Source organism: Lissotriton vulgaris, unplaced genomic scaffold (assembly GCF_964263255.1).
Source record: "Lissotriton vulgaris unplaced genomic scaffold, aLisVul1.2 SCAFFOLD_2117, whole genome shotgun sequence".
Taxonomy (NCBI): domain Eukaryota; kingdom Metazoa; phylum Chordata; class Amphibia; order Caudata; family Salamandridae; genus Lissotriton; species Lissotriton vulgaris.
The window spans coordinates 410183-427541 of NW_028249141.1; the positions used below are offsets into that span (position 1 = coordinate 410183).

At 45.1% G+C, this 17359-nt stretch overlaps 1 long non-coding RNA gene across 2 annotated transcripts in view; it reads left to right on the forward strand.

Moving 5' to 3' along the window:
- Positions 1 to 16212, forward strand: part of LOC147663690 (uncharacterized) — a 378141-nt gene extending 361929 nt beyond the window's left edge. For both annotated transcript variants that reach the window (XR_015305253.1, XR_015305254.1), the window contains exon 4: positions 16071 to 16212. This is a non-coding gene — a long non-coding RNA (uncharacterized LOC147663690). The remainder of the gene's footprint in view (positions 1 to 16070) is intronic.
- Positions 16213 to 17359: the final 1147 nt, after the last annotated feature.

A 17359-nucleotide genomic window follows, 5' to 3' on the forward strand; every position in this document is an offset into this window, starting at 1 on the left:
TGTACCTATTAGGGATTTGAATCAGTGTTTATTTATGACACTATTTTTCAATTTATAATTTAGGTGCTAAGGGAGGACAACAATTTTTGACTTATAGGGTCTACAAATTAATTTTGTGGACTATTGGGGCTGTCTGGTAACCACCCCTCTCTCTCCCTTAGAAGCACCCTTAGTTATATTCACCAGAGTGTACTACTACCCCCTAAACTCAGCTGAGCGGCCCCACTTTACCTGGTTACCAGGGTTTATCTAACCGCAAGAATAAAGTTAGTCAAAGATGGAGTACAAAATAATATCCCCAAGAATGGGCCAGCCCCCAGGCTTGATGTATCTCCAACATATTTGCTATCAGTCGAGTCAACCATAATCTTCATAAACGAACACATATCACTGTAAAAACATCAGTCATCAATCAATAGTAGTAAAAAGGGAATTATTAGTTGTTTCAACTTACTTAACTGACAGTTTTGTAGTGACCTTTGTTTAACTAACATTAGTATTCACGTGGTAGGAAGATTAAAAAAGTCGCAGAGCCAATGCTTTGTATTTTTTTTTTATTTGAACCACAGAGATTCAATAAAAATATGTATAATATGTATAATATATTTGCCAAAAATGGAATGCACATAATCAAAATGGCACCTAACATCACTCATCAAGTCAACAAGTTACATAGTTACAATGCAATATACTCTCAGTGGCACTCTGGAATCACCTGGTGATGAGGGTCTACGCCCTGTGTGAGGCACATGGACACAATGATGTAAAGTCAAGACAAATGCTCGATGTGCTGGAGATGTGAGCGGGACCTTAATTCTATGAGGTTCTCCCATGTCTCAATCCAAGCAAAGACTGGAAGGACCATAGATATTGCAAATATCAGAAGCATATCACAAACCTGGTAAAAAAGGGGGGGTTATAATTGGTTAGTATTTCTTACTGTTGCATATCGTAACAATGAGCCGTCTCCCAACTCTGTCAGCGTAGGGCCACATATTGCAATGACACTGGCTGCAAGTAACACCATAATAGTCAGATGGTTCCTTGACAATAATAAGGATGGGCACTATTATGCATTGAACGTTACCATATCAACCTCCTGGAACAAGGTGTGTTGTGCTTAGTACAAATACACATGATACGTGACAACAGTGGTCCAAAAGGAAGGATCAACTATGACAATAACGTTTTCATGAGTAAACCTATCCTAACTATTTCTAAATAGCCCCAACCCATTTAACTCAAGGGTAGGTACTCTTTCTAACCTTAAGGGAGAGTTTTCCTATATTATTGTCAAATTATAACATCACATACAGGGGAAGCACATATTAATGTATACATTTTTTGGTATTTTGTGAAACACCAAATATAGGTACATTATATACATATATGGTTGTTCCAAAGAGATACGTGAAGGGGTGCTCAAGAAAGAAGTGTTTTCATGAGGTTTTAGGAGAGAAAAGGTAGAACTATTACATAGATTATTTTATTTATACAATAGTCCGTTCGTATATACTAATTATTCAACATATGTATGGTCACATCAAGAGGGAGGTAATTGTATTATTCATAATTGCCACTTTGTGGAACCAATTGACAATCCAGGCTGTGGGAAATGTTGATGTTCAAAAGTGGGTCTTCATCATGACTGAGTAACCATTTTAAAATCGGGACTAACCTGGAAACCCATCCAATGTGACTGAAGACCTCAGAATTGATCATGGAATTGATGGGGACCACCTGGATCCCATATAGTAATGGAAATAATACTTAAGGCAAATGGATGCTGTCTGCATTGAACTGAAAATAACATGTATAACCCTGAAGCAGGAGTTAGTTGATATCATTGCTCAAGCCAGAATGGTAGAGTGGAATTATGTTGAAGTATATAGGGAGGCCTCCTATTTATTCTAGCTCTCCTTCTGTAGTGAAAAATCAAAACAGACTGCTACAGCAGGGGTATATATGTAATACATGAATTCATTTTCGTTGGTTAATATTAAATTTGGCCTTAGCTCATAAGTAGTGAGTGGAAGGGGAACTGTAGTCTGTCATTTTATTGTCATACTTTTGTCATAAAAAGATTTACACTTATTCAATAATTTTTTTGTGTTCGCATAGTATGAGTCGGTACTGTGTTATTTATGTCTGGTGTGTAATGTAGCTACGGTTGACATGGGCCCGGGTCACAGAACCTTTTTTTAAAAAATATGTTTATTGAGCAGCTTGAATAAAAAACACATTAGGTCCTCATACAAGAGGCACATGCATGCATAGCATCAGTGATGTTGCAAGCATTGGTTTAGGTCATAGAGCAACGTAACAACCCCCCCCCAAAAAAAAACACAACCACACCACGTATTAACCTCAGGGCACTAAGAAGTAATTGTGTCCCAAAAAAGCTTCTCTTTAAGCACTACAACTTTACAGTAAATGACAATCCCAGCATATGACACAACCAGAGGAAGGGAGCACATCAGTTAACATATTACAGGATTTGTAAGTAGATACACAGTAAGCGGAACCCAGAAATCTTTAGAAAGGAGGCTTCAGGCAATTCCTCGGCATAGGCCTCTAGCTACTCCTTGTAGTACAGCAGGTTCCGGACCCACCTCTTCAGAGGCCCAGCACTGTGCAACTGCTTGCTTTTCTAATAAGGTCAAGACCGCCACTAGTCTGCGATTACAGGGCTTTAGATTGTTTACCCATCCAAGTAGACAAACCTCAGGGGTACATTGTATAGTTTCCAACACCACATTTCTGAGTAGACTTGTCACCTCTCCCCAGAATTTATATATACTGGGGCATCCCACACTAGGTGCGAGAAGCCTGCATCCCCCCACCCACAGCGAGTACAGCAGGAACTGTCCTGCAGACCAAACAGCAACAATTGCATCGGAGTGTAATACAACTGGTGCAGGAATTTGAAATGTATGATGCAGAGGTTACAGTTTGCCGTCAACCGACCCATGTGGACGACATCTCCGGCATGAATGTAGCCCCCAGTAGTGACACCCATTTATTGTATGAGGGGGTGTCCTGCTGCTCCCTTTCCCTGGGAGAGGCATCTTATAATTTTGTGATCAGGCCTTTGCGTTTCGCCCCCACCAACACCGCCTGCAGCGCCAACAGTGGCCGGGCTCTGCAGGTTAATCATGATAAATGGAGCGTATAGCCTGTCTCACGCGAACGTAGGAGAACCCTAGCATAAACCCACAGTCCCTGTCTCCCTGTATGTTGGAGAGCGATTTAAACTGGCCGCTGTTATAAAGGTCCCCTAATTGAGTTATTCCTACTGCACTCAGTGCTTTAAGGCCAGGCGGCACTTGCGCAGCAGAGATGTCCGGGTGCACAGAAACCGCCAGCTTTGGGGCATAGAGATGCTGCACTTGTCGTGAGCGCCCTTCATGCCCATGCCATGCAGAAGGCTGGGTTTATCTCTGTTCTCGGTCCACCCTTCCTGCCCGACAGGGTGGTCGCAGCTAAGGCCATTGGGCACACAGCGTCAGCCTCAACAGCTACATGTGGCTGAAATCGTTGTGGATAGAATCAATAGTGGGCATACTGGCCTGTGCGCAAGGATAGTAAAGTCGCAGATCGGGGACGTCGAAGCCACCCCTCTCAAATGGCAATGTCAATACCTCACAGCTGCCTCCGGCCTTCTTGCCGCTCCATACGAAGGAGAGAAGGGCTGACTGTAGTGAGTTATATAGCGTGAGGTTGAGATGAATGGGAATATTAATAAATAAGTAAAGGAGGTTGGTCAAGATTGTAATTTTGACTACTGCGATGTGATCCGCTATTGACAGCGGGAGCTTGGCCTATCCCGTTGCACGGTCCGTGATTTGGACCAGGGCCCGGCCATAATTCTCCGAGATAACTACCTCAGGGTCCCTGTGAAGCCACACCCCTAAGTATTTTACTGGGTCAGTCGACCACGCAAATGGGAAGTCTAGTTCAATGTATCGCTTGCCCACCGTGAGGGGAAGTACTGCCGATTTTGCCCAATTTATACCGAGCCCCGAGAAGAGTTCGTATTTTACATATTCTCAAAGGAGTTGAGGGCGATACGTCTAGGGTTCCCTGACATACAAGAGCATATCATCGGCATACATCGAGATTACCTAGGGGCGCTGTCTGAAGGGCGCGTGTTGCTGGCGAAGTTTGCAGGCCTGCAGTTCAAGGGTCAGCGCAAAGAGCATAGGCGACAGAGGGCAGCCCTGCCACGTGCCACTTCGAATAGGGAACGTGGTAGATACCCAGCCATTGAAGCTGTATCCACTTCAAAAAGAAGGGAGGCAGCCCCATTCTAAGTAGTACCGTGAACGTAAATTCCCACTGCAGGAAGTCAAAGGCCTTAGCTGCGTCTAGTAACACAGGGACCGCCTAAAAATCGGCTTCAAAGTAATGGAGGGTGGAGAAGACCGTTCATAAGTTATGCGCTGTGGAGCAGGCAGGGACAAACCCCAACGGATCCTGAAGGAGCAAATTAGGGATGAGCGGTTGAAGCCGACTGGCAATCATTTTTGCCAAAATCTTAGCATCTATATTGATGATGGAGAGTGGGTGGTAGGAATCACATCGGTTTTCAGGCTAGTCAGGCTTAAGGAGCACCACCAAGAGAGCCTCCTTCAGCGATGGGGGGAGAGTGCCGCTGTCATATGCCTCTGAAAAGACATTCAAGAGCCCAGGTGCTAAATCGTCAGCATAGGCTTTATAAAACTTACTGGGGAGCTTGTGTAGCTCCACGGCCTTGCAAGTAGCCAACGTACTAATAGCCATTTTGACATCTTCCACGTCAAAGGGTTGGGTAAGATATTCGCGTTGATTAAGGGAGAGCCAACCTAACGCGACATTGTCCAAGTACTCATGGATGCCAGCAGCCGACACATGCCCGTGCTCTCCATATAAGGTGGAGTAGAAGTCAAGCATTACCTCACTAATGTCGGTAGAGGTCTAGTGCGCCGTCCCCACAGGGGTCACAGAACCTTTTTGTAATTCAGGACCCTAAATCACAAAGTCCACACAAAATTACTACATATTGATTCACACAATGAGAGATCGTACATTTGTAGGTGCATGGCAGTCAGCTACGCTTGCAGAGTTCCTGCTATGTGGGTGGATATTCCACAGTCATACAAGACACCTAGGGGCCCATTCACAAATACGTTTTGCAGTAAATAGTTAGTCCTTCTGTAGTACTCCTTTACATACTTTTGTGAATTGGCCCCAAAACATTTAAATAGTGTATATTCAGGAATATTATGACCTATTAATAAAACTGGAAAGTACTGTGTTATCTTTGCACTTTTAACAATAAAACAAGCCAAGCCATTTCCCAAAAGTGACAGAGACATGCGGGTTCTTGTCCCTAGAATTTTTTTCCCCTGAGCTCTGTAATTCCTCGTAATTGTAATCACAGATGAGACACCTATGTGACGAGCGCTCCACGGGTTCTGCAGAGAGGCCAGGGATTGGCTTAGTATGTAGTAAGAACGTCTGCATGACGCATTTTAAATGACTCTGTCAGAAATTCGCGCTCACTTTTCAGCCTCAATTCCAGAGTTGAGTCGTGCCATCATGAACAGCAATCTACTTCCTGAACCCACCCAACGCCCAGAGGCAGCTCAGTACGAACTATGCGCTATACAAAACTCCAGTTACATAAACACAAGAATTAATGATACAGAAAATATGCAGAAAAAAAACACTCTTCGGAGATAAGAACACATACGCCATGCAACGTGTGAAATGTAAAAATGATACCAGCTTAACTTGGATTACCAAAAGGGTTCTTGCACACATTTTTGAGAAATAAATCATTATATTTACATACAAAGTCAAATGCTTGAAAGACATGGCCCAGGAGAGCCCCATATCATAATCGAACATTTGTCACTGAGCACCCACACCACTGAAGAAAGCTCTGCCTCACACATATTAAAACTGACATATGCTTTCTATCTATCTGTTTTTTTGTCAGGCTGCAGCTACTGGTAAAAGTACTGCTCCTCTAAGTTGATTGCCAATACAGGTTTCCAGCACCCACCAGCACAAAATACCAGGCAATAATAGAAAATCCTTAAATGTCTGTAAGATGTGATGCATCTTGAGAGCTCCCTGCTGATGGAATTCTCTCCATCATAGAGATAGCATGACAGAGAAGATTTTCGCTGATGGATTCCACTTCCAGATTTAGCAACTATCTGGAATAATTAATGCCAGGCAGCTCTGGGTACAGGGGATTCATGGAGCCATGCTTGTTCAGCTTCATGACAATGCTCATAGACATCCCTTCTGTCTGTTTAGTTGCTGTCACGTCATCTCACCCCTCCAGAGTTACAGAAGAGACCTCCAGAGCGTTTTAAAGGCCATGCAGTGAATGATGTCACAATACATATGAAACCCCAAACATACATCATCAGACACACCCACATTGTAAGGTGCCTATTGGTGGTCGTTGTTAGAAATGCAGTATTGGGTGAGGTGAAGATGACTGTTTTCTCGACTCTGGGTGCCCCTTCGAGGGACAAATCACTCATCTTGTCCCTCTTAAATAAAACGTGGGTCTCCCTTCCACACTGTCGGGACACCAAGTGACGTAACGAAACTTGAGGGGGCCTGTGCAAAGTACATCTCTGAAATATCACAATCAAGTTCTGTTAACTGCTTGACAAATTTGTGACACCTTTTAGATTGCTGAGGCCAACATACATACAGTTTTATGGGGTCATAAAGTCCCTTGTTGGTTTTCCTCCGATTGCGTTGGGGGTGATCTCTTACTTGATTTAGGCCCCAACTCACTACTTTGTCTGTCCATGTTGTGCCCTGCTGTCCCTTTTGGAGGTCTACTCACTCTGCCAATAGCCATCACGGACGGACTGGGAATGCAAACCAGCCCTGGCAATCAACTCAGACCACTCCCGGGGCGAGAGGTGGGGTGGGGGGGGGGGGGGGGGGGGGATTGGCAGGTGCTGGTGACAACACTGCTGTTGCTCCACTGTTGCTGCTTTTGTTACAGGGGAGCCGATATTGAAGCACTGCTGCAAAATCGTCCCCCAGTAACGAAAACGGCCCCCACTGGTCCAAAAAAACCATCCCCCACCCTTCCCGCCCACCGGGAAAATGCCTGGTGCCTGCTACGGCCAGTCCAGCCCTGTAAGGCATCACCAGGTAAGTGGCCTTCCTTCTGCACACCTCCCTGCTGGTGTGCTCCTTTTTTGTCCGCTTCGCCTGCCATCCGGTACTACAACAATGCTGCCACTGTTCGGGGTGAATGGGTCACAAACTGTTGATCTGCATGCTGCCCCTAATTTCAAAAGTAGCCTGTGCGGGGTCAGAGCAGTGTTTATAACACCCCTTGTCCCCTTCCAGCATGTGGCAGCTTTCCCTAAAAGGGGGGGGGGGTGTTTCAAAACATCACCCAGGCACCTATTGGTCAGGTATTTTCGCACAAACTTTTGCAGGCATCCTTGACTTGAGGGAGAGAGCGGGGGCAACTCCCCCCTTGTTGGGCGCGCAGCCAAGGCAGAAGCTAGAAAATTCTGGTCCTCGGCGGTCGTTATGGCGGCAGTCCGTGAGGCCCCATTCGGGGACGGCATCTGCTAAACCAGCAATATAATAAATAGTAAGGTAAAACACATGTTGCAGTAAGTTTGTTCCTTTATTAAAACAAAACAGTTACAAGTCATTCCCCATGATATCAGTCTCAAAAGTCCTACCAATATTTAAATCATGCATGCATGGAGGCCTTGTGGAGTGCCTCTTGGTGGAACAATGGTTTCTCAGCGCTTCCACTGAGAGGACAATGGAGCTGGGGCAAATCACCACCTGCAGCCGGGCTTTGGAACTATCCGAGCGTTGTCCCTCAAGTAGTTGAGTGAACCTCTGCTTTGGTTATGTGCAGAACATGATGGAGATTTATTGGCATGAGAGAAAATGGACTGTTTGAAGACGCAAACCTTCATGTGTCCTAATAGAGGACAACTTGGTGATGCAGAGAGAAAATCAGCTATAAGGGTGCTATTCAGTGGAATGCAATGAAATACAAAATGCATGCTATCTCTTTAGAAATGCTTAAGTCTTCAGGCAACCGTTAGTGCACGATGATCACCCCTGTTTTCCTTTGAGTAGTTATGTGCCCGAGATGTGTTCCAAACCCCAAAAGGGAAGGAGGGGCTGTTGTATTAGTTCATGCTGCTGGCAGGTGGTGGACGCGGTGAACAACTGTCTCACTAAAGTAAGCCTAAGAGGAGTGCCCCTTGAGGCAAACAGAAGGGGCTGCAGAACACAGGACCAGCTAAGCTTTCCTCAAAGAAGTGTCCTGCAGGGACGGCTCCTCTGTTGGAGTGGAGGAGCGTCACCCCACTTAAAATCCCCCCCCCCCCAAAGACCTAGAGATGAAAAATAAAATGCAAATTTATTACCTTTTTATTTGTCTTTCCCCGTTACGAACCGAGCGTTAGGACTGGGAGGGGGCTGCTGCTGAGTGCCAGCAGGATGGAGGAGGGTGGGCTGGCTAATGCACTGCTTAAAGTGCGCATGTCTTTTTAGCCAACTGTATTGCAACGGCCAGCCACACATGCGCACTTGACCGCTAAACCCAGATGTCTGGGTTGAGAGATAGTGCAGGCCTTCAGAGTGCTGTGGAGCGCCGAGTGAGGCCGCTCCCACCATTCCTGGCGCTGCTGACATGCTGCATATGATCAGCATCAGGATTAGGCAAGGGATTGCCTGCATTCGGTTCCAGTAAAGAAGAGGTACAGAGCAAGGACGTCTCGTCAGATATGTGTTTTTTTTTTTTTATATAATATTTTCTCCCGCTCCCCCTCCTCCTGGTAGATGCCTGCCGCCACTGGTGTCCTGCTGAAGCGCCGGCCCACCAAACGCCACTGCAGCTTTAAATAGAAAAGAACTTTAGGGTTCCTAGCCACCTATAGCTTGCAGATGCACCTGGCTCTGATGAGGATGGTGCTATAAACCCGAGTAGGTTGTCAAGCTCAGGGACAGGTGCCTGCCCTTAGGATCGTAGGTTCACTCACTCTACAGCTGGTAGCAGGTAACTAACTGCATGTGATCTGCGCACCACCGCTGTATGCATGAGTCATTTCTGATCCTTGTGGCAAACTGTTGTTTTACCTCCCTCTATTCCAACATCATGTTTGTTTAAAAGTGCGCATTTCAGAAAGGAAAATTGTCTTACTTAAGAAATTCCAAATCACAATTCCAGAAAAAAAGCACAGGAAGTGTATGCAAATTTTACCAGATTAAAGAAAAACTATTCTGTTTCGATTATGGGGAAAAAATTGGACATCTTGCATATGAGAGAGAGTGCATTAGCGTCTCGATCCGGCTTGCCATTGCTAACATAGTAGTTTTAGCTAAAATAAAGGATAACAATGTATTTTATGACGTGACACGCCTGCCTGTTACACAGTAGTTGAGTTGTAAAAAATAACTCGCCATGAGGCAACTTCGACGGAGGGCCCCCCTGTGTGATGTGCTGAAGGAGCCCCTCACACTTACACCAGTAGGGGCTGAGGGGGCCCCCTCCAGGGTGGGTAAGACTGGGTGCCCCCGCGCATTGCGGGGGCTGCTGGGGCCTTTGTTACGCCCCTGGGGACACCCATACCATGTCCTAACCTACAGAGGGGAGATAAAGGCACACACAGCAAACCCCGTTTTAAAACTCAACATCTATTAGTTGTCACTTCCCTGAATGTTGAATAAGGGACTGGTTTAGACTTTGGAGGACGAGATCCTCTGTCACAATTGTGACAAACGTCCTGTCTGCTGTATTACAAGTGCATTATATCCTACGGCACTTGTAATACGGCACATCAAGCACACAACAGGTGATAGGAAGAGTGTTACCACTGGCAATATCTAGGGTTGCGTTCCAACCCATCGTTCTTTTGCCCACCATGTCACCTTAGTTTGGACCCAGCCATGTGCAAAGGAGTCTTGACCTTCCTTCAGTAAGAACAGTCCAGCCCTAACTGCCAAGTCAGGTCTTCCCTGAACCAGAACACATACAACCCAAGATCGGTTTACCCTGATTGGAGCATGTCCATCAGGTGTAGCTTGGTTTTAGTGGTACAATGAGCACAGGAGCCACATCTGGGCATTCCCTTGCCATTTAGGGCATACATTAAACACACCAAAAGGTTATAAGAGCAGCACTTTCACTAAAACTAACCACTGGCAATCACTCAAGTTGTTATTCCATCCCTTCATTTTTTTGCGCCTCTTTGCCACTTCAGTTTGGACCCAGCCACATGCAAATCTGTCTTGACCCTGTTCCAATAGGAACAGTCCAGCCTGAGCTGCCAGATCAGGTCACAAGCAGCCTAACACTAGTGTTGCCCTGGCTGGGGTTGTCTGTCGGGTGTAGCTTGGTTGCAGTCTTACAGTGAGCACGGGTCCCTCTCTGGGCATACCCTTGCCACTTAGAGTGATACATCAAACACACAAAACAATATAGGAGGAATGCTTGCAATACATTAAATCATTATCAATTGCTCAGCGTAGCATTTCAACCCATTATGCCACATCAAGCTGGACTCAGCTCCAATAGAAATTGTTCGGCCCAAACTGTTGAGCTCCGTATTCCAGCAGGGCAAAATTGGTCTTGGGTTGCTTGTGTTTCAGTTCAGGTAAGACCTGACCTTGCAGTTTGGGCAATTCTAGTCCAAAGTCCTTTGTTAACATTCACATGTGAGAGGGGACAAATAATCTTCTTAGGCAGTGCAACTGTGCTGAGGTCTGACCACTCTGCAATTCAATTGGCTCACAGTGGCATAAAACAGTTTCAGTGCACATGCAACACAGAGTGGGCACCATTTTAAAAATGACTTTTCCACTGATCTGGAAACAAGGCCAGTGTTTAATTTGAGCTGGCGGCACCAGCACCTAATTGTCCACATTGGCACTTATGACAGCTACCATATGGTAGCGCTGTTTTTTTAAATTTTGAGATTAATCAAACAGCAATTGTTTATTAATTCAGTATACATTAAAAACAACTAATACCGGCCGCCCAAGCTATTTTTATCACTTTGGGGACCAGGAATAGGCAGAATTTCATCCCTTGTAGCAGTGTGCTGATTAGTAATTGTGTAGGTGCTGTCATTGGTAATGGCAAAGGGTGGTGCAAGCTACGGAGGCCTCCTGACTAGAGTCCTGGCACATGTTTCTTTACAAAGTAAGCAGTGAACAAGGCCGCACAAACTGCATAATCTGGTGTCATGATACGTACTAAAAACATGCTGCCACCTCACATTTTAATCCATAAGTAATAAATGGGAAGCAGCATTTCACTGGGAAAGAGTGCTCTAGCCACAGTGAACATTTGAATCTTCCCATTCATTTAAAAACAAGCATGGGCAAAGCCTAAGGTCTGGCGCTGGCCCTCATCCTTTTTGGCTTTGTCAATGCTTCCTTTGTTTTGTCGTGTTTTTTAAAAAAACTTATTTTTGGGGAAGCTACTGAGCCCACATTAATGCAAAAAAAAATGTCTACATACTAAAATAACTTTTGGACCTGAAAAAATCAGACATACTGCCATAGTAATGCATGGCACCTAAGTGAACTACCTTGTGGGTGGATGTGTTCCATGTGAAAGGGCATAATATTGTCATTTACAATGAAGTCAGCCAATGGCTGAAGTGGGCTGACCAATTGTCACCATTATGTATGCTGTATTGGGAGGAAGAAAATTGTGAATGACACAATGTTAGGCCAATGGCCGAAGAAGGCGGGTGCAGAGCCCCCATAAGCAAGTATATCAGACATATTTTATGTAAAATTAAAGTGGCTTAGCTAACACCAGATCTAAAAACAAGCATTGGCATCTCCAATAGGTCTCGCCTTTGGGGCCTTATAAGTGTTTAGCCAGAGCTATTGACTTTGCCAATGTCTTCAAGCTGTACTGTAGAGAAGTGTGGCTGCTGTGCAGCATGCTGAAAAGTTATAATAAAAAAGTGTCAGAAGCATTTTTGTTACCTTATATATGACCAAGAAGGCATTATGTACAACTGAACGACCCCAATAAAAAAAGTATTTACAATAAAAAATGTCCTCAGTTTTCTTTTGTTCTTGCAGTGCTGGCAACTTGTTTCTGCCTATTCCAATGGTTGTTTGTTAAAGCTTTCTTTGAGGGAGCATAAACAATCGGAGGGTGAAGGTTTGGAACTGTAATATAACACTAGCAGTGGACAGACGCTAGGGGAGAATCAACAGATGCCAGATTCCGAGAGCAGGCTGAGGTGGTGCTGAGTGATGCTGAGGTGGTAGTGGTGGTGACTGGTGCGGAGACGATGCTGAGGTGATGCTGAATTATACTTAAGTCTTGCTGAGTGATGACGATGTGGTGGTGTATTAGTGCAAAGGCGATGCTGAGTGATACTGATGTGGTGCTGAGTGATGCTGAGTGATATTGTTGTGGCGCTGAGTGATGCAGTGGTGGTGCTGAGTGATGCAGTGGTGGTGCTGAGTGATGCAATGGTGACGCTGAGTGATATTTGTTGTGGCGCTTAGTGATGCTGTGGTGGCACTGAGTGATGCTGTTGTGGCGCTGAGTGATGCTGTGGTGGCCCTGAGTGATGCTGTGGTGGTCCAGAGTGATGCTGTGTTGGTGCTGAGTGATACTGCTGTTGCGCTGAGTGATGCTGTGGTGGTGCGGAGTGATGCTGCTGTGACACAGTGTCTTTGCTAGTTACATTGCTAAAGAACTCCCTTCAAATATGATGACGTTGCCAGGCTGCTGCTATATCATTGTCTTTAACAATTAGACAATCCCATGCCCTCCCTTACTCAGGAGAGAAAATATTTAGCAGTCTCTGACATAATCTGGTCTAGACTTGACTAAGGAAATGTTACTTATCAGCTGGGCATAATTTCCTGTGGCCCGGCTGCAAGAACCCCAAAATTCCACAGGCACTATTGTGACTGGCAATGCAACATGTAGCTGTGCTAAACTGCTCCTTGAGGCTTGCTCTCTTAAAATCCCTTATACAGTCCACAGACCCTTGTGCGGAAATACACCACTTTTTTTGTGAACACCTGAAAATTGCTCCTCCTGTTTCAAAATGTGACTGTAGTCATTTGTACTGTATAGGGGGGGTACGTGTTAGCATCTTGTGTGTTGGGGTAATAGTGAAGCATGTGAAGTGAGCCAGCCATTGCGTCTGTTTCTTGGTCTGCATCCGTTCTACTGCAGGGGTGACAGGAGAAGTGTGCTAGAACAGAAATGGGCGCTAACAATTTTTCTTTTAATTCTTGTAGTAGCGCCAACTGGCAGATGACCAGTTTCTGCCTTTAGGCTGTTTTTGCAATTACTTTTACACAAAGCAGGTGGAAATCCACAGAAAAATGCAATCATGACAAATGCACAACAACAAAAATACAATTTTCAGGTGGGTGTCTTCGCTGCTTGAGACAAGAAAACAAGAGACAGAAAAGAGAGTACAGAGGGAAGGAAAGAAAACAATGAGGAGAAAGGAGAGTGTAAAAGAAAAGCGTAAATGTGTTTGCGTAAATGTCTACCAAGAGGCACATCCATAATACTGTAGAAAAAAAAAAGGGCCAAGTTTTGGACTTCCAGCCACCGCTATTAGTAACTGCACATGTTCAGATTGAGGGTATGATTGACGTGTTCTGCGCTCTTGGAAGTGTTACAGTGTTAACAGGCTCTTCAATTTGGGGTGTCCCCCTCTTTTAACTATATTCACCCTCTCACAAAGCAACATGCCTCCATTGACTTTAATACGGTCATATTTTTGGCAAACCTGCATCACCTTCCTCTAAAACTTTAATGAGGCCACCCTCTTAAATCTACGACTTCACCCCAATTTGCAAGCCAACAGGTTATATTATAGCTCTCACCTATAAAATAAAGGAAGCGAAACTGCAATCCCCATAATGCAATACAAAATGATGTCGGTGAAAAAGCCTGGGCATCGGGATGTGTCACGTGACATGAGAGGTCGGGCGTCCGTTTACAGAAACAGTAGGGTGAGACTGGGTTAAAAACCAAATTAAATTGGATAGATAATGGGGTAGAGAGAGGCAGCAGAATGCTCCAGTGGACACGAAAGTTAGAAAGCAGAGGGATGCTGTGAAAAGAATGGGGATGGAAGGTTGGTCGGGGAAGCAGAACAGGGTGCGGAGATGCACACATGGAGGCAGCAGGAGAACTAGCAGGAGAACCGCGGTGGAGAGCCTGCTCTAACTAAACGCCAGAGAAGGCTGAGCAGAGACCGCGTAGCGTCTTTAGGCTTCAGAGTGTGGTGCAGCAAAGGGATTGACGAGAATAATGCAGGGGGAATAGGGACGAGCGAGAACCAGTAAAAGGAAACAAATGCCTGCTTTCGGAACGTTTTCTATGAGTGCATGATTGTGCCGCAGAGTGCGTTCTGCTACAGAAGCACTGTAGTAGGTCCCTGCTTGTGCCCCAGGGGCACTATAAAGAGACCGGGGAAAGCTTTCACGAGCGCAAGAAGCCGCAACAGCTGTGCACGACGCGCACGCTCTTTTGCGCGTTCTAGCAAGCTGATCGTTGGCAAAGTAGCATTTCTTAGAGCCTACTAAATGTCTCGGCCAGACCAGCGCATGCGCTGGATCAGGCTGAAACCTAAAAATGAGGAAACAAAATATTTCTCATATGTACTGTGTTCCACTTTCACATATGGTTGACTCGCATAGCCTTAATACTATCTTAGACTATCTTGGTGTCAAGGACGCCTATTATGCTCCTGCATCACCTTAAGTAAAATCATGACTTCTGATGGCTATAGCTACTATGGTTTCCAGTCTTATTTTCAGTCTGGATTACTTTTTAGGGAGAGCTGGGCAGTGGCGTAGCTAGAGGAGGGTGGGTGGTCGGCCCGGGCAACACTGTTTTTAGGGGCACCAGAGGTGAGCAGGTCGTGTTTTTCGACTAACACCATATCCCCACCCTAGAACAAGTCGTCCGTCGGCTGCTAGACCCTCCCCGAACAAGTTGTACTTCGGCCACCACCTCCACATCTCCCACCTCTTACCTGCAACAGGCGGGGAAACATAGGGCCCGCCCTAGGTGGCAGTAGGTCTAGCTACGCCACTGGAGCTGGATGCTTTCAGAATGTTGTACTTATAAATTGCTGGGTACAATATCCCAAAGGAGCTTAGGACCTGTCCATTTGTCAGAAAGAAGTTTGTTCACTTATTTTATTTGGTTGTGTTGCTTTTACAAATTTGAGAACTGTTATTATAGCTCCCCTCGTTTGTTGAGTGGGCGTTTTTGTTGAGACACTCGGTACTTTGACATATTAGTACTTTATGAACTCCACAATTTATACATATTGTTCTAACATATTTATTTTCAGGTACTGGCACTTTGAGGTGATGTTAGAGACCTTTAGATATCCCACCTTCTCAATATTGTGTTGTTACAATCCAGTTGCTTCCACAAGAGTTTACAACAGGATCCCCTTGTGGCAAACCCTTGGGGTAGAAGATTCGCACTTTGAGAATCCTTGTTATGCCGTTTTAGGAAGGGTTTTATAATGTTTTTGATGTGAAAGTGTATCCTGGGTGCCAGTTTTACGCTTAATATTCAGTGTAGAATGATGAATAATTGTGTCACTAGAATATGTGTACATTTGATGACTAAGTATCGATTTGGCTATTATTTGTATGGTTCTGATGGTTCTGAACTAATTATAAACTCAGTGAGTGTTTGCTTCCCTCACCACCATGTTTCCACCACTGCTCAAAACTCAGAACTGTTGAAAATTTGCTCTGTTGGTGAATTTTCCAGATTAGTTGGACTTGTGTGTGTAAATGAGTGTGCATGAGAATTGTCTAGTTTAGGATCTGTGTCATTACGCTTGCAGACTCTTTTCTCACGCCTAAATCGAATTTCAGTGAGCAAAGACCTTTGTGCTTGGAGAGTAAGCTGGTGTGAGTCAGAGGTTGATGTGATCTCGGGCTTTGCTGACTGTCGGAAGGTTAGTGGCCACAGAGACTGAGCATTCTCGACTTTGGTATGACTTTACTCATGACGTCAATGTATGTTTTTTCATCAACAGTTGCGCCTCAAGATTATGTTGTCGATATCGAGATTAGCTTTCCGGATTCATCATTCATGGAGTCTTTCAAAATGTTTCTGAAAGAGTTAAACGATGCCAATGCATTCCCCGCCTCAGATGTGATTAATATAACGGGCCTAGCGGTTACTACAGGTAAGTGTCTATGAATTATGCAAATATGGGTTGTGACTTTTTTTTTAATACCACGTACTACGCAGAGCAAGCCACCGTTTTGTAATGAAAATCAAATGCATGTGGCGATTTTAAAATTGGGAACTGGAGCTTTTAAACATGTTAATTGTGTCTTTCCTTTTGTATGACTTTTTTTTTTACATTTGGAGGATATTAAAATGCACTTGGAGGGGTGGAATAACAAAAGAACATATTTCCATTAAAAATAACTAAAATTATTTGTTTAGCTGTTTTTGAGAAAAGCTATGAAATATGTCAGCAGGCATGATCAGTCCTGCCAACAAATACCACGCTTCAGGCGTTAGACTAACACATTTCAGTGTGGTACTACGCATTCCTGAATGAAATGCTTTGTCACGCATAACTGTTGTCTCTCAGCTGTCACTGAAAGTGGCAAGTGTGGCAGCTGGCAGCACACCGTCAGTGTTGTGCACTGCGCGCGCTGTGCACTCCCGCAGGCTTTAGGTTCACACTATGAGCTAAGGCAGTGCTGGCAGGATCACACACTCACTCAACTGCACTAGTGCTACAAATGTATCATGATTCATTTTTGTGATCATTCCACCATAGCGCGACTGACAGCCTGATATCATGATCTGAGGTAGTGTCCAATGACTAGACAGCCGGGCTCAGTCAGGTTGTCTGCTACATGCCGGATGCCATTGGGGACATCACATCCTGCTGCCGGAGCAGGGAGTTTCGAGGAAGGTGAGGCTCGAGGATGGCTGGTTTGTGGCTGGTGCCGCAAATTCAATGATTGCGCCGCTTGCAAAGCTGCTGCAGGCCAAGCGCATCATCCCCGGCCGCCGCCGTGCTGTAGCTCAGCTGGTATTCATTTTACCCCCGCCAAACTATGGCATCCAACTCTACAATGTCCAAATACGTTCAGATATCAGCGGCAGAGCTGCCAAGCTACTGTGAAGTCGGAGGTCCTATCACCGCTGACGTGCAGCAGCCATGAACCCTCCTTAGACTTCCCTTATTGAACAACATGAGTTCTTTCATTGAAAGTTTTCAGTGCCCCCAAACTAGTGTGCCAGGGTGGTGTCGGAATTCAGTTGATTTTTTTCACATTTTGATGAGACACCCAGAGCGAA